This window comes from Anser brachyrhynchus (genome assembly GCF_964034855.1).
Source record: "Anser brachyrhynchus genome assembly, chromosome: 12".
Classification (NCBI taxonomy): domain Eukaryota; kingdom Metazoa; phylum Chordata; class Aves; order Anseriformes; family Anatidae; genus Anser; species Anser brachyrhynchus.
In genome coordinates, this window is record NC_137707.1 from 4049716 (window position 1) to 4062595 (window position 12880).

Below are 12880 nucleotides of genomic sequence, written 5' to 3' on the forward strand. Positions count from 1 at the left end.
CTTAAGCACCACGAATTGCAGAGGAAAGACAAAAAAAAAAAAAAAAAAAAGAGAAAATTTTCAATTCTTTTCTCGTATGCCTACACGGTTTTCTTCGGGCAGAAACAAGCTTCTTGCAAGAAAGTGTTTCAATATGCTTAATATATTCATAAGAGACTCTTCCTCTCCCACCCCTTGCCTCCCCCACCAATTCAGGCCCTGTAACAAATTCTCATCTTTTAGGATTTAAAAAGTAAGTTTTAATCCTGGCTCTGCCAATAATCTTCTGGATGACCTTGAGGAAATCCCTTAGCCTCAGTTCTTTCAGCCTCGCTGTAAAGCTGGATTAATTCTTATTCACTCACAGTGGTGTAAAGTAAATGATTGTCAAGCAGTATTCTGAAGCACTACAACACGCAAAAGATAAGCAAGACATATACTAAGCTTTGCATGAACTTTGCAAAGATAAGCTTAGAAACAACTGTCTATGAGGTTTGAAGGGAAGCTATCAATATTCTTATTCAAAAAGTTTTTCATCTTGCATCCCAAATGAATCCCACCTGAAACTCAGGTTTTTATTAAAAGCATTCAAGACAGTAAGCACATCCTTGATTAGCGTTAATAGGACAAGAAAAACACACAAGTAATTACCTTTTTCCTTTTTTTTTTTCTTGTCATGACGTAAGGCTCTGTACTTAAGTATATATAAGCTTTGCTTCAATAGCCTTGTTTCAGGAGCATCCAAAATATTGTTGAAACATTGAAATGACTCAATTTTGCATGACTGCAAAATGCAAAGCCAGACCACCATCTTATTGTGCCTGTAACATGGCTAGACACCAAACAGTGCAGGATGATGGTGAAAATGCCTACTAATATCCATTATCCTCCATTTCAAAATTTAAATTAATTGGTTACTGGCTAGCCACACATTTGTTTTTACAAAACATTCCTATTAAATGCAAAGCTGTGTTACCTAGTGTTCCCAATAATGATTTTAATTAAACTGTCAGCTTTTTCAAGCCAGAGTTATCTAAAGACTGTTCCTGCTGGTCTCTTACTACAGCTGGATTTTGTTTTCATTAATCTCTTTCTTGTGGTGGCTTTATTCTTTGCACTCATTACAGTGAAGATTCGTAGATCAAAATGACACTTCTGCAGAAAACTCCCAATTCAACCAACACTGTGTTTGCTCATAAAAGATACAAACCTGCTTATCAGGAACTTATTTCCTCTGCATAAATAAACACAAGAACTACAATGACCTATAACATTGAAATTAAGTCAATCATTTGCAAAAGATGACAGGGGTTCTTCAAGTACATATACACAGGAACACTGCCCATACCTCCATAGACGTTTGCAGGAATACAACTTTTTGCAAGTCTAAGGTAACTATCTTCAGGCTTAGCTATTTATTTGTTTCTACAAAAGAAAAAAGTTGCAATGCATACCAGAAGAAAACAAACCCACATTTCTTAAAAGCATGGCTTATAGAATTTGAATAAAAAGTCTTTATCTTCCAGTATCTCAGCACTCAGTGAGCTGCTCATGTACTAGAGATTCCACTAGTCGGTGAAGTTGCATTCATTAAAATGCAACTCTTAGCAACACTCATTCTCATTTTTGACTGCTTTTTAGTACCTATTTTCTTAATATGCTGATAGCAAATCCATGGCAAGAAATGCTTAAAGTACTAAGGGGTACACCTGCAATAGTTTACTGAAGATGAAATAAAACACTAGTAAGACTGAGAATCTCAATAACCAGACATAAGAATTACATCAAAAGGTCTTGAGTAATTAATATACGGTGATGTTTCCAGATAAGCTAGTACCATCTCAGTCCCTAAAATAATCCATCTTTTATTTAAAAGTTCTTTAATGTGATCTTCTCTGTACAGATCCTTGGAACTAATTGAACACAACACTGAAATCTCATGCAGCTTCATACTGTTCTTGAAAAAGATCTAAGATCTCAAGCAGCAGTGTCTCAAGGGAACAGAGTGAAGCCATCATCAGGATTGCTCTTCTGGCTGCAGCTGAGCTGGCTTCCAAGTTTACTGACCTGAGCAGAGCTGGCTCACTCCCTTCCTGCCAAGTGTTGCTGCCCCTTCACACCTGCTGATAGAAGGGCTTCTGTAATTGCCTCCTACTTCTGTCAAGTGACCCCGCTTCCTGCTTTTTTGTTTTTAAAACCACCACCACCACAAGAACAACCTGCTATTAAAGGCAGATAATATTGCTAGAAGAAGCGAAAAGCATTTAACATTTAAATAAAGGACTTGAGTGTTAATTAAAATAAGTAAAGAATTTTTGAAACCTATGAAATCCACTGTGGCTTCTCGCTAAGTATTCACAAAGAATAAGACAAAGAAACCAGAACAACGACAACAAAAAGGATCAACTTAAAGCCTCACAAAGGCTTCTGCTAAAGAAGCACTTTTCAGGAGGCGGACGTCCTGTGGGAATGAAGGCAACAGAAAAAGCAAAGCATGGCACAAGCCGAATGCAGAACAGACCTTGCAGAAAGCTCTCACGCAAGAACTCCATGATTTTGTCTATTGGAATCAGAGAAAAATAACTCAGCATATTAACCGCTGCAACCTTTTACAAAGTGTTTTGTGTGTTGCTGGCATTCTCTAATCTGTCAAAATGTAGCCTTAAATCTAAATGGGAAATTTTTAGGTGCAGTGGTTAATGCGACCTTTGTTTCCTATTTAGATAAAAGCTGCTGGTCTTAGTATTTCAATTGCGAGACTCAAGACAGGCACTGTCTACACAGACATATAAAAAGTAATAGGATTACATTATTCAAGCTATTTATCCCACGTTGTACAAGCTTTTTCTGCCTTCAAACTGTAGAAACAGCAAAACAGCATATTTCCATCAGTTTCAATCCATCAGTTCAGTGGCCTTCCTCATCTCTATATCCATTCTAGAGAAAAAATGTTTCCTTTATATTAAAGCTTTTGCGGCACAGCTATCCATCAACACAGAGACCAGCCTGCCTGCAGCCAGCCCAGTGCTGGCTTCTTATGAGTATCAGAAAAAGCTCAGACTTGGAGCAATAAATATGCATTTATTTCCTAGTAAAACCAACGGGTAGCACACTTCGGTCAGTAACTAGGAGGAAACACTGAAACACATCAGGTTGATAGATCATGATCTGACAAGTTACCTAATACCCACGTGCACCAAAATCCATCAGAAAATGCAAATTCAGTCGCAAATTAAACAGATCAAAATAAACAAGCATAAGGACATCAGATCACAGGCTCGCAAGGCACCGACACGAGGGTCAGGATGTCGTTCTCAGCAGCAGAGCTACTTTCAGAACTGCTCAGTTTATTCTTGCCCTATCACAACACGCTATTGTTAAAAATCAATTTAACTGTGCTCATCACGATCCCATTACTACAAGGCCCTATATATTTGATTGTATAATCAGAGAAAAGTTTCTTTTCAATTTATATATATGCCTCAACAGGTCATTTGGACAGAATTAATAGTGTGCTTAAATGAAGGATTAGGGTGTAAATGCACTTGCTTTTCAGTGAAGCTATACAATAGGAGACAAAATGCCTTCCTCTAATGTGAAGACCATTTCAAAGAAAATTTGATTAGATATCTTGAAGAGCTATTTTATCCATACCAGTACTCACAGCAAGCAAGAAGATGAATGTAACAAGCAGACAAAGCACTCCTGCAATCCAGACTCGGAAATGGAAAAGCAAAGATTTTTTTTTTTTTTCCTCCATAAGAGAACAATAAACCCAAGGAGAAGGCTGGAAAATATCCAGAAAAGGCCAAAAGATTTGGAAAATGGAGCAAGAAACATATTAGCTCCGAGAGCTGCAACACCTTGGGCAAAGCACCTTGCCTTTATATCTGTTATCCTTCTAATTTCTGATTAGACTGTATATCTAGAAGATACGTACTACATATTACTTGCCTGCATAATTCCTGACATGAAGACCCCCAAATGTGTTTGACTTGCCACCTGAAGAAAAGTGATGCGTCTTCAAAAATAAAAAGTTGATTAAAAAAGTTTAAAAAGTTGATTAAATCAACAGAGGAAATAATATAAGTGCATTGGAATTTGAAAATTATTATTATTATTATTATTATTATTATTATTATTATTATTATTAAATTAAGAGTACAGGATGGCCAACAGTTACAAAATTAATGAGCTAAACTTTAAAGTTTCAGGGCTGGGAAATTTAGATATTATCCCGACTGCAAACTCCACCAATTCTGAGCCTGGCTGACAGCCACGCTCCTCAAGCAGCCCTGCCGCAGGGACTGCAATAAAGGGAACCATTTCACCTTTGAAGGGAGAAAAGTCAGAGGAATATTTAATATGGCATTCATAATTATCCAGATGAGGTAACGAATCTTCCCCCCTCCTTGTATTTACTCTTATTCTGCAGAACATAATAAACAAGAGGTCGTTTTAGGTTCAAAAACCTTACAGGCATGTGAAGGAGCAACACTGGAGGCTTCATTACTGCAGAACATCGGAGTAAGAAGGTGGTTTCTAAAGGCATCGAGTGACAGGATAATAAAACATTATTGATTTCCCTCTTCAGAAGGAAAACTGAATTCTATTTTAATAAATTAAATGACCGTGGACACAAGAATAATGCCTGTGTGAATTGTAGGCCCAAACCTACTTTGGCCTTGTGTGAGCAAGAATCAGAAAACAGAAAAAGGCCAAGCTGGGCCTTAGGCCTGAGTTGTTTTCAGTTACCTATAACTTCATTGTACTTTCAGTTAACTGGCACTTCTGAAGTATTTATATTTAATGGGTGTCATTGGGATAAAACCTCCAAAAAAAATCACTAAAAATTTGTGTGTGCTATTGGTACATGTGGCCTCTTACATGCTGCTTGACCTATGCTTTATTTTTACTAAAAGCTATTCATTTTCCACCCAAAGCTTATCTGTGTTGAACTGCCAAAGACAACGGCGGATTTGTAATTATCATTAGTGTCTAGAAATATTTAAAGCTGAATTTAGTACATTTTGAAATGAACATTTAAGTAAGAAGACAGCTACCATTTTACTTTATGACACACAGTCGTGCATTAATCCCTAAACAATGTCCCAGATTTCAAAACCTATGGGAAATGTATTTCTGACGTACTGTGTATATAACTGCTTTTATGGTGCCCCTCCACTGCAAGCATCATAAAACACTGAACACATAACAAATAATTCATAGCTAATAGAAGTATGCGTGGTATTTGCCAAACTGCAGGACAAACCTGCTTTTTGTCAAAGTTAGCTTGCCAAAGCACTGAGTGCTTAAAAAAAAAAAAAAGGTTAAAATATAAGCTTAAATAATTTTAATATGACTGGCTTCAAAGGTATCATACAAGGAAACCTATATTTTTTGGTTATTTGAGCTTGAAGGAAAAAAAGCACAATTTTTCTTTTAGTTTTTCTCTTCCTTAGAGGTGTCCTTGGGCTTGAGTAAAAATAGCCTGTGTCAGTGGACTAGTACAATGCTCCCTTTTTTTTTTTTATCCAGTAATATATTTGATGGGGCCTAGCAACATAAAAAGAACGGCACACATTTATGAATTGTTCTTTCCTGAATGGGATCCAGACAATCTTAACACAGTTCAGCACAGGCCACTTCCTAGCTCAAGCACAGCCTTCCTGGAGGCCACTTTCCATAACAGCCATCCTAAGCTTCAATGAAAATTACGTACCATAGCCCTACACTAAGTGAGAGAAATACTTCTGTTGTTGTTACCATGATCTGATATATGGCTAGAATGAACATCAACACTAATAAAATATTTAACAGCCTAGATTTAACTTGGCTTGCTATAGGGTACAATGAAGCTTTTGACTTGATTAAATATTCCACTTGAGTGTGGGATGCAGGTTTAGCATTGTTTAATTCTTCCCCAGAGCACCATGCCAGGTTTTCATATAATTAAGTGGGTACACTCCAGACTGTTTACAATTGGGTCCCTGATGAGACTACTGCCTGAAAACTTTATGTTCTTTTCAAAACTACATATAGGCTATTAAGTTCTTTAATATTTCCTTTGTAGGGGCTGTTTCAGAAAGAGTTTTAAGTAATTTATCATTAAAGAAGCCAAATAGATGCCACTACCACTTCTCTCCCTCGCCTTTTATTTTTTTTATTTTTATTTTTTTTTTCTAATTGTTTTCTGCCATGGGTTTATGACTCTTACTTACACAAGTAATTAAGAAAAAGCTGAAACAGAACTAGCTTAATTTGAGGCATAGAAATGAGCCCTTTTACAACATATTAATCTGTGGAATAATTACAAAGCAAAGAAGAAACCTTTAGTTCATTTGAAAAGAATGACTGTCAAAGCTTCAGGAAAAGAACTATGCTTGATGCATTAAAAATATTAAATTTGAAACACTGTCATCAGAATCAACTGCTATTGCATGGAAATACTCTAATAGCATATGAAATCATTCTCTCAATATATATATGTTTTGTACAAATTTAATAAGACAGAACTGTTCCTTTATTCAGAGGTATTTGTGCTTTATCAGTCCGCTATCCTGTCACATATTGTTAGGATGCAAGTATATATATTAACAACAACAAAAAAACATCAAATTGGAAGGGGATTTCAAATAAGAAACACTCATTCAAGGTAAGTACAACAGTAGACATGGTTGGAAGCTTGTATGCAGAGCAAGTCCTAGAGTTTTAAAAAAGATACTACTAACTACATTGTCTTTGTACAATGATACACAACCCAACATTAAATTAATTTGTGTGTTCTTACAAACCTCTTCCTTAGAGTCCCCAAGAACATACAGTAACCACAAAATAAATAGCACTCCAAGTTGCAGGTGATGAAGTCACAGTCAAAGAACGCAAAACAGAAGAATTTTAAAAATGCTCCCAATAAGCAGTAAGAAGATATCCACAAAAGAATCACAACACCGAGCCTTTTCTTCTTGTTTCACATAATTACTTTGAATGCCACTTCCAAAGATCACTAGCAATTCCAGAGATAAACTGCTTCCTAACATGGATCCTATCCATGTTCTGATCCCATCCAGAATATCGTGTAGGTGACAAATTCAGTTGTTCCTCTTAAAACCCATCTACAGTGTAGACATTTGCTTATTAAATACTTTGAAAATAAGGTATAATTATATTAATTATAAAAATAACATACAAGTGGTAATCTGAAATTAAATCCTTAAGTTTTTTATTTCCCTGAATATTATACAAAGCATTACACATCACTTAAAAAAAAACCACACACAAACTTCTGTACTAATCTTTGTTAATCCATATATATCTTTATATATATAATATATATATATAGACAGATCCCTCGATTATCAGTGCAAATACCCAACTCTTTTGAATACATGGTACTACAATGAATTCATTAAGCATGCATCCAGCCTTAACTCATGTTCTGTTGCACGCACACAACCGTGCACATCTTTGTACCAAATCCTGGCTTTGGCCCCGCAGTTGTGGTGCAGAAGAGTTATCAGCCCCAGTCTCCACCCACCCTAAAAAGGGAGACCAGACACACAGTACATCCTTGGTACAGCACTCAATTACAAGGGCAGAAATACAGTGGCATATCAAGAGACACAAAATCGCAATTTCCTCCTAAGAGGAGCATTCTCTCCCAAATCCTTTCAATTTCTAATTTTGTTATGCTTTAAATTGAGGTTGTGGCCTTGACTTTTTTTTCCTATCCTTCAGAGATTTCACCAGCCACCACAGTATTTGCAAAAACCATCTGCAGCATCAGACAAGTCTCCCTAAGATTCCTCTCCCTCTTGTATAACTATATTTACCATCACGTTAAATGAAATACACCTCCGCACAGCACGTTTTCATGCTCCAGTTTGTGGGTAATTTCTTTGGGGTCAGTAATCAATAAAAGTTTAAATGAAAACTATGAACTAGACCCAGCTGCATTTAGATCCCTAAGTAACGGCATAACAGTACTTTCACACACATTAGTATAAAATTCAGAAAACTCCCCTCTCCCCTAAACTTGGGCACAGAATTTACATTTCAATCTCTGCTCGCAGATCTCACGGGTACACATGAATTACATCAGCTGCATGCAGCAAGGCTCAAAAATTCAGGCCTAGGAACAAGGACTACATCACAGCCAAAATTTAATTCTGAAGCCGCTCTCTGCACTGAGTATGTATTACATCTGAGCCTTAGCCCTTGGACTGATTGACATAGAAGTGTCTGGTTTTCACTTTTTCTTCTTTAATGACAGCACAATGAGCAGCTTCATTCGAAATTTGAGTGTTTGCTGGTGTGAGATACTTGCTCAAGCTTACAGTTTCGAAATCACTTCATTATTCAACATGTTCATCATTCACTTGAAGGCATTCTCGTGTTTCCAAACCACCAACTTGCCTTACATTGCAGCATGACTGCACCTAAATATTGTCCACTGTAAAACAGAGAGTGCAGATCTTTTGTTCTGGTGACTGTGCAACACAAACGGTAATGGGGACAGGCCACCGACATCTGCCATTTCTGAATTACCGCGGTAGGCTTCTGTGGGAGGGAAAAATCGGCTGGAGCCTGACAAGAAAACGATGTGCAACTCTTGGAAGTAAGTACACTAAAACACTTTTAATCTCCAAGACACCTTGTATTAGTACATAAACTAGAGCACGATCCATTCTTGGCAGACAAAAACAATGCACTAAGCAAGAAAGATTTCAATGTCTAGCAACAACCACCTCGGTGCCTGCTGGGCCTTGGCTTATGGGGCCGTACCTCCAGCGCTGCTCAAGTTGAGCAGCAATCACTGGCTACTTGACACGGCCTCCTACGGAGCTTAGTGAAATCCCCTTCCACTGCCTAGGAGAAACAAAGGCAACCTGCTGCCCTGTAATCTGAAGGCATAAGGGGAATACATGCTAGCTAGTTCAGCTGGGTGATGATGGCTACAGGCACCAAGATTCCTCCACTGTCAGTTGGGTGATAGGAAGGCATTTAATTCCCTTCTGTAAACCTGGTGAGATGAGCAGAAGAACAGAAGCTAATTGATATCTATTTCCTGCTCACCAGTGATATCACCAGTGAGAGCTCCTTTGCATACACCACTTAAAAAGACCAGATTAAGTGGCTGACAAGACCTTTTTTTTTGTTGTTCGTTCTACAGTTGTAGCTACTTTAAGAAGTTAAGCAAACAGTATGTAGTACATACATGGTAACAACAGAAATAACAAAAATTAGTATCACTATCTCCTCACCAGCAATTTACACATGGGAATATATATATACACACACACACAGAGTCAATATAATATATACATTAACCATGGGAATAAGGCAGAGAGACCTCAATGAGAACCGATCCTTCAGAGACCTTTAGAGTCAGTGATGAAGACTAATACGCTGGTATCATCAGTTTTGACACCCTTGCAAATTCGATATTATCGGTTTTATACACAAAGTAACACTGTAAACACTTCAGTGCATCACCTTTAGCATTACACATATGATTAGTCTTCTGGCAACTTTATGAAATATGACCCTGGGCTTATTTCACATTGCAAATCATTGTGGAACAACAGAAGTGAGGCCAAGCACCGCAATTATTCCAATAGATAACTTTCAAAAATAAAAGTTGCCTTCCTTTCTTCTTTCCAGCAACATAAAGTCTGTTGAAGACAATAATATAAAAGCATTATTTTAATTGCCATCGGTATAACACCAAAAGATTTCAAAACACTTTGTTTTCTGAATATTAGGTGCCATGTTGTGTAAAGTGATTGCCACTTCTCTTAGTTTCCCAATATTTGCTTTATTCTGTTAAAACTAGTGAATGTTTTTAGCAAAGAAGAGACCATGTAAGTTTTCATTTGATTATAACAGCCAGCCTGCACTCATCCCCGCAGCATTAAATACCAATTGTAGAAGAAGAAAAATTTACAGGGTAAGTAACTATGGTGCATCCTGAATTGCTCCTCATATGATCGAGTAAATCCTTTAACTGAGCAAATGCCTGAAGCAGAATTGGATGGAAAACAAACAGAAATCACTCTAATCAGAGAGAGGGAGGGAGAGAGACTGGTCATCCAAGGCAATGCCAAAGCCACTCATGGGCAATGCAACACTTTGCACATAATCCAGTTACAAGAAATTAGCCCTCTAGTACAGTAAGAATGCTTTGACTGTCAGCGCTTTGGGTCATGTTTTGCTCTAAGCTCTGCAGAGCTCACTCTGGCTCATCGGGCTGCATGGAGCCATCCATCTAGTCTTTTATGATGGAAAATTAAAAGAAGAAAGCAATGAAAACTAGAAAATTCACATATTCTAAACTGCTTCACAAACTAAGTTAGAGGACAGGTGAGTTTAGCTCAACATCTTAAACCATGTCACGACAAGATGAAAAGCTGTACATCCTCCCACCAAGAGTACCAAATATTTCGTTACATTTCTCATCCAGCTGCTGTGACTGAACACAGGAATGAAATAAATAGTAGTTTCCATATTCGAGACATGCAGCTTCTCCTTCTTGATACCCTCAAGTTCAAGGAACTGAACAAACTGGGTAAATACTAATATCTAAAAATTGAATCATGAACTAAGATTTCTCAAAAGTCAGGAAAAGACAAAAAAAGAAAAAAAAATGGCAATTTGCAAGAGGGCGGGGGGAAAGGAACTTTGCTTAACATATTCAAAGTCTTCTATTTTTCATGCTAAAACAGAAGTTAATTATCAATAGAAGATGGAGTTTTGTTGTTGTTTCTCATCAGTCCAGAATAAACGGGAGGAAAGAAAAAAAGTCAGCTTGAAGTCTGTATGTGCCAAATTCCACGCTAATTGCAAGGACTCTGGAGTAACAAGGATGAAGTACATACACAAACTCATTTGCTATATCTCATTTTTATTTGCTATCAAATTCTGTAAGAGCACAATCAAGCATCAAACAATAAAGTAAATAAACGTTCATCTGTAAATTAGTAGCTTCCAACACTGTAGTTAATCCCCATGACTGAAAATAAAAATATCACATTTGTTTTCAACTATAGACTGAAATCTTAGAGAGACTTCTTAGAATCAAGAACTTTTTTTTTTGAAGTAAAATTTGAGTGTGAGAAACATACTCATCCTACTGACAGATATAAATATTCTTAAAGTTAGTAGAACTAGCAAGATCAGATTTTTTTTATTCATGAAAGCTCTGATTTTTCATGAACTTGCAAAAAAAAAAAAATCCTTAACTTCTTAACCATTATTTCAGAAAACTGCTCAAAACAGCAAGATTAATCACTTGAGACAAATATTACAATGATCTGATCTTAAAGACAGACACCTATCCCGTTCAGTAATTCATTTTGTTACCTAGAGAACTACTCTCTGCAGGCAAATTAAACAAGTATTTTGAAGATCTGAAGAATCACAAGTGAAAATACTGAACCCAGCTAGCCTTCCAATGAAGCTCTAACAAAATTATTCAGTTGAGAGCAAAGAATTTAATCTATTGCCTCTGTGCATAAGCCTTGTGTTTAAAGCCAAGTAATTCTATAAAACAATATCATATTTATCTAAAATTAAGATTAAAGCTAAACAGCGGCTACAGCTCTGGCAATTGAACATTGCTATCTAATTTTAAACAGAGAGATCTGGGAGTTGTAACAAAACAATCCTCAAAATTGCCATATAGAATTGCCTATCTGGAGGGCCTAAATAATTGAAGGCCAACTACGAAAGCTGAAAAGATCCTGCTTTTTACTAAGTAACTAGAGCAGCATTTTTTTTCCAATTATACTTCCTGAGATTTATGAAATCTTCAAAACAGGATATTCTCTCATTTAAAGTCATTTTACAAACTCTTTCCAAAGCCATTACCAAACTCATTTAGAGCTCGCAACGCAGCTTGCCACTGTGTTATGACACTGTAAGCACTGCTAACTCACCAACCTTGAAAGAAAAAACAGGGGAAGAGGCCTTTTATCATCTCTCAGCTTTTTTCTTGATATCAAACTGAGAAAGGCCGTTTTTCAATAAAATAAATAGTTCGATGTTTTTAATATGTTCTGGTAGGTACTTAAAAATAAACTTTGAGAGCTCTGCTTAGAAAAAGAAATTGTGTATATGCCTGATGATTACACGTAAGAATAGAAGTCATGATACCCTTATGGCAGGTGTGGAGTAACATTGCTTTATAAATCTCTCTAGGATGAACAGTTATAAACACAGGCTTTATTGGAAATGCCTCTTTCCATCTTCTTTCCTTTGAAGTTAATGGAAGTTCTGCTACTCTTTTTAACAGTAGCACAGTTTTTTCCTCATTTAAGACTCCCATTTTACATATACTTGCACGCACGTAAGTGCAAATACTAAAACCTACAGGACTGTATTCACATCCAACATAAATCAGTCTATCTTAATTACAGAAGAATTACCAAGCAGAGAATCCAGGCTATCTTCTTTATTTTTACTTAACATTTGAACTGATTAAAAAGAGGAAAAAAAATCATCAGTCAGATTGACTTACAATCTTTTTTTTTATGCTTCTCATTTTGCTTGGAGACAAAAGTTACAATTACTAAAGTATAATTAGTCTCTTTCAATCTCCAGCTTTCTGATAATATATATATATTTTTCAACAAATCCAAGAAAATACTTCACTTTTTAAGACTATCTTAAATTGATTTCCAAGTATCCCAAGTTTAGCAAAGTCTTTGTTATCTCAAGGAAGACAAGTTCTTGGAGCAGCAGGGGTTGGCCGCTACCTACAGGCCAAGGAGCTATGGCCAGTAGGCGCCTGCCACCTGAGCGGGGTGAGCAGGGCAGGCCTCACTAGCAGCCTCCTTCAACCAAGAGGCCAGATCAACGCGTAAATACAACATGTAAAGTCAAGCCAGGGGCATGAGTCAGA

At 36.8% G+C, this 12880-nt stretch overlaps 1 long non-coding RNA gene across 1 annotated transcript in view; it reads right to left on the bottom strand.

Moving 5' to 3' along the window:
- Positions 1-3627, bottom strand: part of LOC308176305 — a 59147-nt gene extending 55520 nt beyond the window's left edge. The window contains exon 1 of the long non-coding RNA XR_013938217.1: positions 2047-3627. This is a non-coding gene — a long non-coding RNA (uncharacterized lncRNA). The remainder of the gene's footprint in view (positions 1-2046) is intronic.
- Between the last annotated feature and the right edge of the window lie 9253 nt (positions 3628-12880).